The 13340-nt window shown below is 35.7% G+C and overlaps 1 protein-coding gene across 1 annotated transcript in view; it reads right to left on the bottom strand.

The window, feature by feature from the left end:
- Positions 1-13340, bottom strand: part of ADAMTS2 (ADAM metallopeptidase with thrombospondin type 1 motif 2) — a 261263-nt gene that overhangs the window by 244464 nt on the left and 3459 nt on the right. The window lies entirely within an intron of this gene.

The following is a 13340-nucleotide window of genomic DNA, read 5'->3' as shown; positions in this document are numbered from 1 at the left end:
TGTTCCCTGAGGCATTTTTTCTGCAGCACTTCATGCAAACTTGTATACTAGTTCACTGATTTGGGTAGATACCTGCCTAGAAAATACTAGTAATGGTTTTTAGTTGTTCAAGGTAAAAATGAGAAAATTAGAGTTGCTTTGTTTGTGTTTAAATATGGACATGAGCATATTTTCCAGTTTCTCTAATATGAGATTTCAGCTTTGGTTTTCATAATATTGGAAGTGTCAGGAAGAAATAAACAAATTCTGATATCCCAATATTTTTTTATAACACAAAAGATATGGTGCCAATAAAATTACAACATAAGTATGTAAAACATTTAACAGAGCTGTCTCAAAAGCTAAACTCATCTCAGAGTTCTGAGTGCCTTAAGTATTTTTCAAGGTGACACTGTAAATTCATAAACTTAACCATAAAATAATTTGAAGTTTGATACAGAGTCTTTCACAGATTGCTCCCATAATGTCCTCATATAACAAAGGGAAATTGTGTAATTAGTTGTGATAATGGACTCCTTAAAAATTTAAATTTAGCTATGGTTTCAGCAAGAGAGTCTGCACTTTATTAGCTGCAGTTCAGATGAATGATCTACGAGGTCTGCTTGTTCACTCACTGTGTGTATCCCTTCTAAGATTAGGAAACGGAACAATCTAATTACAAATAATATTGCCAAGAACAAATATCAGAGAAGAAAAGCTAGAATAAAGCTTTCCCCCCTGCCCCCAATTGCCAGCTGAGCCTGTTAACGTTGGTGTGGACTGTGGTCTTATTTCAAGCAAAGGATAATGCATTAGTCTAATGCATTAGTCCATTTCACAACTATTTGTTTATTATATCTTTTAAAAATATTGTGATATTTTCTAAAAATAACAGGGCCTGCACAAAACCTGCTGATTGTTAACAAAACAGGATACAGTTTCAATGCACAGAATGTATTTAACACTAAGTAAAATGAGCTGCAGAGAAGAAACAAGCTTTGGTTTATGTAATGTTGTTGCCTAATCTCTAACTCTCATAATGGGAAATAAAGTGCCTTTTATGAGGTTCTAGTCCCTCCAGAGTTATTTGGTAATAATGACTTAACAGGCAAAGTTTGAAAGTAACACCAATTTTTAAGCAAGCCAGAATCACAGCTCTTTGGAGATTATCACTGGAGATCAAAGTCAGCAACAAATACCCAGAGCTGAACAGAGAATGTCAGGGTTGTTTTCTTAGTTCATAAAAGCTTCTGAGTTTTATATGGTCTCCTTGCAAATTAAGATTCAATATACCAGTCAGCTGTGATCTTTGGTGCCTTCCACACCTGAATAATATTTTCTGACATTTAAGTCAAGCTAAATCTGAGTGTCTTAGTGACAATAATGAACTCTACACTCAGAACTGTATTAAAATAAGGTTTCTTAGGTTGGGTTTCCTAAATTCCTTTGCAAATGTGGAGATAGCAGCAGAATGAGCTCTTTTAAGATAATCCCATGCCTTGTTACAACATTTCAAAATTAAGATAAAAATTGAATGTATCAGGGTAAACAAAAATGTAAAACCCTGTAAAAACTGTATTTTACTTCCTATTTTACAATGTAGTGTTTCTGCAAGTAGTACAAAATAAATTTTTTCCTTTTTAAGACTGAAAGGTCTGGGAATTCTGAGAGACAGGAATTCCATCCAGCAAAAACTGCTACTTCTATAAAGACATAGTTCCTACTTCCTAATACTTCCTATTGTCATCATCAAAAAAACATAACATGAGGTTCTTTCTTTTGTCCTTTAGAATTCAGTGTAGCAGTCAGAAATACCTCATAAAAACAAGTGCATGAGATTCTCAGGTATCGAAAAAGCAACAACTGCTTTTAAATTCTTATGTTAGGCTGGTACTAAAACAACAGAAAAATGGTAGGTAGGAGAAATGTGCTAAGTAAAAAGAAGCCACAAAAAATACCACACCACTATATTAATTTTTTCAACAAAATTTAAGCCATTAAATTACAAACTCAGGAAAACAGCTTACTCAGCAAACACATAGGGCTACCTGCCAGCTATTGAGTCACAGCAGTGCTGGTGCTACATGTTTCTCCCAGCAGCTGAATTTTCATCAAATTCTGCAGTATAGCAGGTAGGAAACTATCACAGTCAAAGGAAAAAGACAAGTATGTCTGCGTAGACAGTGATATGCAAATCAGACTGTTCATTAACAGGTCTAACCAGCTAAACAGAACGAGAACTAATCAAAAAACTGGCAATACATAATTTCTGCGGATGCCTAATTTTCTGTGTTATCAAGGATCAAATTCTGACTATTTTATTCCTAAGCAAGATAAGTCAGCAAAATGAAGCATATGCTAAAGTTAAGTATATTGTTAAGTGCCACCTATAGAACATTGCTTTCTCAAACTGAAGCAAATACAGATGTGCTTGCCAGCTTGCACAATTCACAAAGATTAGATTTCTGTATTGATGGTCTTCTATAAACAGGGAAGAAAAATGTAAAATTCCAACTAATTAATACTTGACATGTTTTAAAAATAATGCATATGGGAAAATTAAAGAGGTTTTTTAATTCTGAGAGGGAGAGACTTACTAAAAAATAAAAAGGAGTGCACTGAATTTTTAACTAAAAAACAAAAATTCCTCCCCTGCAACTGAAGTAATTTGTAATTTCCCATGGAGAATAAAGGCCCCTCTCCCAATTACCTGTTTTTATCCTTGCACTGACTCTGCCACTCATTTGACCCTCAGTGAGCTCACTCAACTCTCCAAACTAGCAGAAAAATACTGAGGCGTTGTTTTTTTGGGTTTGTGGTTTGGTTTGGGGTTTTGTTTTTTTTTTTTGGGGGGGGGGGTAATTTTCTGGTCATTTAGTTTGATGAATCAGCTCATGGTAGTGTCAGATGTACCTGAGCCAAACAGAAGGAAGATGAAGGGAGGAACATGCTGCTGGGAATGAGGCCACGGAAAAGGAGTAAGAAGTTGCATTGCCCTCTTGGAAGTTGTGAGCTACTGCACTGGCTCAGACATAATGCAAGATTTAGTACAAAAAATGAACTCCCACAAACCTGTGCAGGAAAACATCTGAGGATATTTTGTTTCCTACAAATGATTATCAGTGCTAATTCCACCTCTGCTTCCTATGCTCCCTAAGAACAGTGTATGTTATATTTGGTCACATTCCACTTTGCAGCTACCAGCACCTATGTACTCTACATCTGCCCTGGACGATAAAGGTTTTCTGGAATTTTGAATAAAAGTAACAGTAAGACTCACAACTGTGATCATGAAGAAGGTCCCTACCCTGACAAAACTTCCCAAAGCAAATTCTTAACAGCTTTCTGTGGCTTCTGTCCTGTTAATAAGTATAAACTAATGTTACTTCACAGAGATTCAGATCTCCTATCGATTATTCACTGTGGAGATTGGAACTTCAATTAGCAAAATCTAAAATCACTTGGTCACATTATGGTTTTTTGTTTCCTTCTCTAAAAGCAGGGATCATATCTTTAATTAATGCTAGTTAAGTTCATCTTTATGAAGCAATAAAAAGTCTAGCTAAGAAAGCAACGTGATCATGACACCATCAACTCGCTCATTCAGGTAACATAAGGAAGGAGATAATTACAAAAAGCAGAACTGAGAACAGAGTATTCTGAGGCTCCAATTTCAGATCTAGGCACTACCTCCACTCTATCACAAGACTGGTTTTAATAAATTTCAGAGACACTTTAGCCACAAAGCAAGTATCTTCCTTTGGACTTTGTGCTCAGTGGGTCTCAGAGCTGCTCTAGAAGTGAAACTTTACGTAAAAAGTAAAATCAGAAATCAAAGAGGTCACTGTTCTAATTCTGATCTAAAATCGAAATTAAAAAGTTGGCTAATTAGGAAGCTCTACAGAGTGTCATAGTCAAATGAAGAGAGATCTAGATCAGAGATTATTTTTATAAATAGTTAACTTGCCACCTAGGTCCCTAGATCCATTATTTTTTTGTATCTGCACTAACTGGAGACTAGCTTGAAAAAAAAGTTATTTTTATGCTAAAATCGTGGCAATGCCTATATTAGGAATCAAACTGTTTTTTCTTAAATTGGGTTTTACAAAACACAGGCACAATGGTAAAAAAACGTAAGTCACTCATATAAGGAAAAAAGTTTAAAACTTTCCTCTATTATCATACAGTCCTAGTCCTCTACAATTTACTTATCAAAAAGTTGAAATATGTTCAAAATCCTCTCTCATATCCAGTCAAAACTTTGCTGTCTTTCCTTTCCTTCCTCTTCATTTTGGGATCCATCATACCTGTATCATTTCTTAAGCACATATGGATTTTGCAGCTCAGTTTCTACAAATAACAAATAACTAAGATACTTTATTTTCAAAGACACGTTGTGAGCTGAAGTTAGAAGCCTGTGGCAAATTTAGTTGGTTTTGTTAATGAAAATTTATAGCTTTCACTGTGAAACGTTTTCTCTATGACCAGACATAAAAGTAACCTTAACTGCAAGCACTCCAGTTCTACCGCAGTACTTTACAATATCTCTTTGTTAAAACAATAGCATTAATATATATTTACTTACTCAAACCACATTAGCTCTGATTGTGCCAGGAATGATAAATGCATTTAGTAACACAGTAGGAAGTTCCCATTCCAAACAGCCTGCAGTCTAAGTGGACAAAATGAAGGAAGATAGTGAATATTTTGTAGAAAGAAAACTAAGGCAAACTTCTGAATCATGAACAACGTAAGTGTTAGGACATAAATAAACTACCATAGATTTGGGAATAGAACAAAGATATTCTAAGTCCCTCTCCAGTGTCTTAGCCATAAGGCTTCTCCTTATGAATAAAATGCAGTATGACTTAGTATTGAACTTCGAAGTTTTTTAATCAAACTGTGAAGCTTTATAATCAAGTAGTATTTGTCTTACATATAAACATATTTTCTCCAAAAAGCAAAACCAACTATTTTTTTGACACCATGCAACTCTTTAATGACTTTTCAATTTACAACTATAATGCAGCCAGCTGTGACTGCCTTTATATCCCATTTACTCATCTTTTTCAGCAGCATATTGGTTTTCTCTTTTACCTGAAACTACTTGTGGATTTTTCAGAAACAAAGAAAACATTAATAGTAAACTGAAATTTGCTCATCCTGGGAAAGGATGCCTGATTGGCAAGAACCATCATATTTGGAACTTACGGAGATGCACCTGAAATGCCATCCTTTTGTAAGAGTTCCAAGACAGCAATGGTAACACACCAATACAGTACTGTGAAACAAAAGAGATTTTTTCTCTCATTATTTACAGACTGCATACGGCAACCCTGAAATGGTTAAAGACCCAAGTAGGGCCTCAGTATTACGTGAAAGTTAGCACCTTGGGTGGCCTTATGCCCTAAACCATTATAAAGCATTGACTCAAGGGAGATCAATACCAACATATCCTGGCAGTACTTGAGTTTGGAGCTTATGAAATCTGACAAGATCACCGCTTGAAATGGTAATTGGCAGAGAATGGCAGGATTTTTTATTGTTCTTATTATACTTTAAAAATAAACATTTTGTTTATGTTTATTGGAAAAACAACAAAACTGTTTAACTTCAGCATTTATTACTATTTTAGGGCCTCACATTTTTCTTCTGTGCTTCAGTCAGTAGGGTCATTTTCAGATGAGAGTTTGGGGGTTTTCTTTTGGTTTTTAAGAGGGATATTATTCAAATACAGGTCTAGAAAATTTTGCTACAGTTACTAATACTGTATTTCCAAGCAGCAGTCAGAGCAATGTGGAAAATCTTCTGGAATTAATAGAATAAAGAGGAAAAGAAAAGATGGCAAGACACTGTATCTTAACAGCTGGATGCCAATTACTACTCTCTGTTAACAAAACACAGCCATCTACTGGAGGTGTCTTTGTCTCCCCACTTGCACAAAGTGGCAATTCAATTAGAAATCTCTTCCTTTCACACAGCTCAAAATTTTAAACAAGTTTCACCTAAAAAGATTAATGTTCTCCACTTCATTTCATTGAAGCCATTATTGTGCTTCTTTATTGCCACCCTAGCTATTATAAATTACGGCTTTTGCACCACTTGATAAATTCTGTAACTTTCATCTTTGTGTGCTTTTAAAGCTCACCCCTAAGAAGGAGGTCTTCTGTATAAAAAGGAACTCTCTTGATCACGTGAGATAGTTTAAAGAGATCTGTATTACATGAGGTGAGGTGTCAACAGAAATTTGCCATGGTCTGCACTTCTGGTTAATGCCACCTGTAGCACACTAAATATATTTGGCATTATTAGACCCTTCTAATTATTTTTCTAGCTGAAAAATTTGCAGTGCTTCCTTGGTTGCTCTGTTTCTCAGGTTTTAAGGAAGGAAGTTACATATGCCCATATGACAATACCGCCAGCATTCAAGGTTAAAAATATGTCAGGAACAGCATAAATTGAGGCTCTAAATAGAACAAATTTGAAAGAATCATTTGAAGGCTTCTGGGGAGAGTTTTGTTTTGGGCATACAAGCTTTCAGTCTAGATTCGGAACATGTTTTCTTTTCATTCTCCTTATCTAAATATGGCTACTTCAGAGCAACTCCTAATCATGAAGTCCCTAATCCATTGGTTACTGGAAGCTCTTGGCATTTACCTCTTTCTAATTCTGGTCTTTTTTTCCCTATGCATTTACTGCTGGTATGATGCCAGGAGCCCCTATGACTGACAAAAGATGAGAAGGACGTTTAAGATAAAGCACTTCAGTAGTAAGTCTGTCATCTGTTTTACTAATCTGCCATGTGGAGTCCCTGCGAAGAACTCAGGGCGGACAGAAAACTGGGGGTTGAACACAACACCCATATAGCAAGCAATTCTTCAAACACATAATTTGGAAAATATGAGCTGTTTCAGTGCATTAAATTAGCAAAAAAACTATTCACTTTCGTTGTATTAGTTTTCTGCCAACTCAGTGCACTGAAATGGCTCAGCAACCCAATAACCAAGGGAGTCAGGGAAAGGGTTTGGCCAGAGGCAAGAGATAGCAACAAGGCAGAGAGCAGTTAGATTGCCTTAGGCTGCTAGAGAGCTACAGCCTTAATTTCCTGTCATTTTTTACCTTTGATTGGTTTATCAAGAGGTCAGATAGGGAGCAGTTCTGTTGTAAGGAAGTGGGAACACACAGCTGGAGGAAAAGGAGAAGAGCAGCACTCTAGTGGCCCAGTTTAGATTAGTTTAAGCCACTGGAGTCACTAGTGCCCTATGTTTTTCAGTTCTGTTTCCAAAGATGAGATGCTTACATATGATTGATTCCCTCGAACAGAGTAGCAAAGATATTTCTAAAGGTTTGTTGGTGAGAGATTGCTAAGCAATCTCACTGTTAACATCTAACCTGCCAACTCAAGTTTCCATCTTAATCTTGAAGCATGGAAAGGCCTTAAGAGAAATTAGCTGAACTTGTAATGTGAGGGGAACTGATAACAGTGAAACACTAAAGCTAATTGAGCTATACACTTGCATTATCCAAAAGCTTGGGTTTCCCTTTTTTTCTGTGGGTAATTAAGGTGCTTTTGCACATCTGTAAAACACCTAGTTCATATTTTCCCTCCCCCCCCTAAGAATTCCTATTGAATCAAAGGTTCTGGGAGTTACCCTTAAATGTGGCAAACCAACTATCAGTTACAGCGCTGCAAGTATAAAACCTTTGAGGAAAGAGAGGGGAGAGACAAGATATTGTTTCTATTAAAAACAAAACAAAAATCTAGCTAAACATTTTTTTTACTTCACTTTTGGTTGAGGCTCTCTAGAGATCTTACTAATTAGTATGCAGTGGCATTCACAAAGAAACCAGAAAACAGAGACAATCAAAGGCAACCAAAAAGCCAGGAATTGCATTTTTCACAGTACCTGTTGCAATCTTTTTTAACGGTTTACTGCATTTCACAGATGCAGCTCAGTTAAAAGACCTCAGTTACTTGTGGAGAAGACTTAACCAGTTTGTGCCACAATCTGCCTTCAGGTGCACAGCTGCAGAGTCACCAGAATTGTGTGCAAGCACCTAAATGTTCTTTAGTATCTTAAATGGAAACAAGATTATTTTAGTATTCCTATTGAAGAAGAAACCTACCACTTAAATATGTTGTAGGAAGCTTAATATCCTTTGCCTAATTTCTTTTTTTTCCTTTTTGACTGGAGCAGCAAAACACTCAGTTATCTGATATGTGCAGTACTTTGCAAAACTTTGAACTCTTCTAGAACTCTGCCATTCTTAGAATACCATTGTCTAGTAATTCTAAAATAATTTTGCATAGATTTCTGTTGCATACAGTGAACTTGCAAATTCACAAAGCTTTTCAGAAAATGTGTAGTCTAGAACAACAAAACTTGCATCTGCAATTGGACAAGAAGAGAAAGACAGAAAAATACTGGGCACTGCTCACCACAGATAAAGTGATTGTATCATGATTTTTTGTAGCCGTGACATAGCAAATCATCCCATGTTATTGGAGGTGGGTGGAATTCTCTTTTAAGTAGAAGTCTGAATTTCTTTCAACCTTCATGTATAATAGATTAATTTTTTTTATGAACTTCCAATATTTTATTTTAAAATATACAACTAAAATAACTAACAATGTTTTTGTGTAGCATAAAGGTGTTTTTCTAGACTTGTCTGCAAACTATATAATGTATTTCATTGACTTATCATATAATATCTAACAATGTTTTCTTCTGCAATCTGCAACATTTCTGTTACAGTAATATAATATGAGCCCATTTCTTCAGCTAATTAAGTCACATGTAAGTATTCTCATGTGTCTTAGTTGGAAACTGCATTAAGTAGCAAAAATGTCAGCACATTTCAAGGATACTGCATTCATATCTTAGTAGGATTCAGCCTGTAATCATGTTTATAATTCCTTTGACCCTAAGCCCCTCAGCTGAGTCAATTTACACCATTTTTCTAAAACCTTCAAAATTATACTTGAAACAAAATTATCTGCAAGCGATAGTAGAAAAAAGCCAAGCTAGTAAGAGCCAAGAAAAAAAAAAGAAAAAACAAAAAACAACAACAGATAAGATGTGGAAAATGTAACCCAAAACCATACAGGTTATGAAGTCTATAAATTACACTATTCAAACAGATTTGTTCTGATTTCTGATTATTCTAGACCAAATTATACCATTTATCCAAGCATCCCAATTCTTGTGAAGTGTTTGGAATGTTATGTAACAAATTTTAACAGACCGAAATCTTATGTAAAATACTAATCATTTCATAATCCCACATGAAACTATAACTGGTACGTGACCCTGAATTCATTAACAGCCAGAATTACGTTAGAGAATATTCCTGGACACATACTCAACAGCGACAAGTTGAACCTCCAATAAAAGCTAGTCAGGCAACTACTTTTTCTCCAAATGGCCTCAGTTAGCACAGCTTACATTACAGAGCACTACACCTTCAGGGGTTGCTCAGGTAAGCATCTTAGCTTGTTTCTTTTCCTATTTTAAAAACTTTGTTCCAAGAAAGTTTTTACAGAGGCGTTGTGTTGTTGCTCAGTTCTGTTTCCAACAGAAGACCACTTAAAGATGGTCTCTAAAATCTACATGATTTTTAAGGCTGGCACAAAAATATGGTATTTACAGCCCCTGCTGGGAAGGTGACACCTTGTGAGCTATTTGGTTTTTCCCCCAAGTAGCTTCACAACACGCTACTTGCTCCGTGCGTCCCCGCTGTATGCTGGACGCAGCTCCACGGATAAAGTAGTAGCATAGCATCACCTGGTGGGAAGTTCTGCTTGCTGCCTCTCTTTTTACGGTACAACAAATAACGTTCAATAATAAAAAGGAAAATTGGTTTATTGTTTTTACCTGCTTTCTGATATTGCACATTCCAGTCCATTATATTGCTATCAAAAGCTTGCTCCCTCCCCAAAAAAGCAGTTCAGAGTAAAACAATGCAAATACTACACTTTTCTTCAGACTGTCATTCAATATATATCTGGTGAATATTTGGTCTTAACCAGCTGATTTAAATATATACTCAGCTCTGTTGCTGTTCTTTTGATTCCATGCTAATATCTGAACTCAAGTTTCTCTTCAATATTCTGCTATAGCTTTTCCTTTATTTACTACAATAGCACACATTTCCCCTTAATGCTATTTCCATTTCTACTCGGTGACTCTAATGACCTTTGAAATGAAACAGCTGATTCTTTCAGTAGCAATGAGGATTCTTTTAAAGGATAGCACTAGCTGGTACATTCGAATCAGGTAGCATAAAGTTGTAGTTTTTAAATAAAAAGTAACAATTGCTTTGACTCAATACAGGTGTGATGACACAACTGGAAATAATCTTTTTTAAAAATATCACTCTAATTAGAAGTGATTGGAAAGGATGTTAGCTAATTAGCTGCACTAGAGGTAGAACAACAGCTAAAACTGTTGCCTCTAATAACTGAATCACTGTTATAATGGGGGAGTTTATTTACAGCTGTGTAATTTTTTTAAATGTTGGTTTCGGGCTGGTTTTTTTATGACTTCCTAGAGGAAAATGTTACCATTTCCTGTTTTTCCTCCAATGGCATTCACTTACCCTAGTGCCCAAGGGGAAGAATGATTCAGTGGTTTAAGGAATGGGAAGGGAGAGAATAGTCCAATGCAAGCAAGGAAACCTATACTTGTATTTGATGCTGCTTTAATCACTGTAAGATTACTTTTGATAGTTGCACTACATACATGTATACCTATTGGCACCACGCTAACACAAAGTGGTTGCTCAGATCTTGGTAGATCCAGCTTTACTCAGCAATGACTGAATTCTTCTCGCTGAATACTGTGATTTGTATTGCTCAGTGAATTTTCTGTAATATGCTGCTAAACACACAATGAGCCAGGGTGTGAGGGTTTTTTATGTTATTCCAACTATAGCTACACTTGGTATTTATTATTACTAGCTTTTTAAAGGTCAAAAATTTGACTAGCTCATTTGCAACTTAATCTATGTTTTGCTGAGAGAAGCTGTTACAGGAATTCAAGGAATAACTGACAGCTAATAACAAATGTTCAGCCTTTAGCATACAGTGGCATTTTTGCTGACTTAAAATATTTAAAGTGTGTGACTCACTTGAAATGTTAAATGGCAAACAAAGTTTCTTAAAACATTACCTCAAAAACAATAAATCTGAGATAAAGAGCCATTAACTACATAAACTGTCTTGCTAAGTATTACTGCATGAAAATTAACATTCCTTTCAATAAAATATGTATATAATATATATTCTTTTCAAATAATATAGCTTCTTCTATTTTAAAATTAACTATCTTCCATTTTGGCTAGCCAGACTTTTGTCTTAAATGTACAGTTTCCTGATTAAAATGGAATCCTTCAGAATAATCTTTTTCTGTACTTTGAATTCACCATTATTTAAATATTTCAAATGTGAGCTGTTGTTGTTGTTGTTTTCCCTCTCTGTTAAGAAGAGGGGGGACACAGTAAAACCAAACAAGGCCATGCAAGATCTGCATGGAAAAGGAACTGAATTTCACTTAGCTCAGGCAGCTCCATAATTTAGAAGCACCTTATTGATTTCTATGGTTAGGAAAGGCAAAAATAGTAGTGAATGAGTCACTTCATTCCCTGACTAACTTTTCAGTGAGCCCTAGCAATTTTAAGTATTTTTGTGATTACACAGAATTGATGTTTATGGACTCTGGCAGGCCCAGTCAAGCCACATAATGGGCTTTCAAAAGAAAACACTGTTCATCTTCACATGAGTAGCGAGAGCTGGACTAGTGGTCTTTAAAGAGTCTACAGTGGTGAAATATTATTATCTGCAGTAGACAGAAATAAAAATAAGCCCAGTCTCAAAGCTAGAAGTGAATGGTATCCCTCCTTGATAAATCTGTGAATCAAAACCAAAGTAACACCACTTTTTTCCCTTTTTTTTTTTTTTTTTTTTTTCAATGTGCTTAAAGCTATATACCCTATGAACTGCATCTTCCTTGGCTGCCCCAAATGACTCCTCAGGAAATTGTACTTTGTAAACAAACCAAACATCTTTAAGTTAGGGCTCACTTACAATGTTACAAGACTTCTTTCTTGCTTTAAAGTAAGAAGTGTGAGGGAAGGGGGCATTTAATGCATCAGTGGCTGACTTCATAACATTTAAGTCATTTTGACCAAACAGTAATATGTGAAGCACAATTAAATTGCATGGCTGTGTCACAAAAATTTTAGCAAATTTCTTATGTACAGTATAAAATTTCCTATTTGATCTCAGTAGACAGCTGAAAAAATGATCAAATGTTTCTGTCACAGCAGCATAAGAAAAGATGATCACAGTCTATGTGGTAGTTTCACTTCACATTTTTACAAAGTAGCTAATCATAAGGCTGTGAAAGGGAGTCTGATGCATCATTATCTTATGGGAGCACCATACTGAGAGGTAAACAGGAGTCTTGGATTGCTCTGATTTTCTGTCACAAAACTTTTATGCCCTAGTCTTCAGATGTATTGAAAAGAAAAGATATAGCAATGCTTAGAATTCTGTTTTGCTTCTCTAGCCAGTATTGCCCTGACTTTAATACCGGGTGGATAGTAAAAGACAGAAAATCAATGTCAAGTCTTTCTCAAGTCACAGAGAAAGTCACTATTCATATAGTCAATTGCAAGATAGCAACCTACAAAGCTATTAAATACTACTTCCTTATAAACACAACCAAATACTGCTGGAGTCCACAAGATGGAGTAAAACTTATCTCTATTCAACAGAAGTAGCTTAAAGCCTATACTTAGCTCTTATGAATTGTGGGTGAGTAAGAGGCTGCTGATCTCTGAATTCTCAACAAAAATATAAGAGCTTCCCTGTGCTTTGTGGAACAAAAGTTGTTAAAGTTTGAGTGTCTGAGAAGCCAAGAAGACTGAATAAATCTTAAAGTAGCTTATAGTAGGAGAACAAATAAGATACAGACCTGAAGATTTATTTTGCTGCAAGACTACTGAAATTGATCTTCAAGTCTCCTAACCCCTTCTCACATTTCTTAAAAAAAAAAACCACAAAACCTAAACTTGGTGTAGCAAAGAAAGGTAGCATGCAGCACCTACTATCTCATGGCTAAATGAGTGATATATCTCAAGCACATACAGTTGCTGGATGTAAAAACAGGTAATAGTCACGTACTAGTAGGCTACATCAATATTTGAGATACCCAGTACGATCGAACTTTTGTACCAGGGTGATTTCAGTTCTCCTTCATGATAGATCTCTTCTACTAAACACAGCCCAAATACAGTAACGAAGTAGCCTTACTGACTACAGTTATTTTTTAATGTCAGTGATGCAAGCAAGCACTTTT

The sequence above is a fragment of the Falco biarmicus genome, chromosome 8 (genome assembly GCF_023638135.1).
Source record: "Falco biarmicus isolate bFalBia1 chromosome 8, bFalBia1.pri, whole genome shotgun sequence".
Classification (NCBI taxonomy): domain Eukaryota; kingdom Metazoa; phylum Chordata; class Aves; order Falconiformes; family Falconidae; genus Falco; species Falco biarmicus.
The sequence above is the reverse complement of the archived record's forward strand: the minus strand, read 5'-3'. Positions and strand labels throughout refer to the sequence as shown.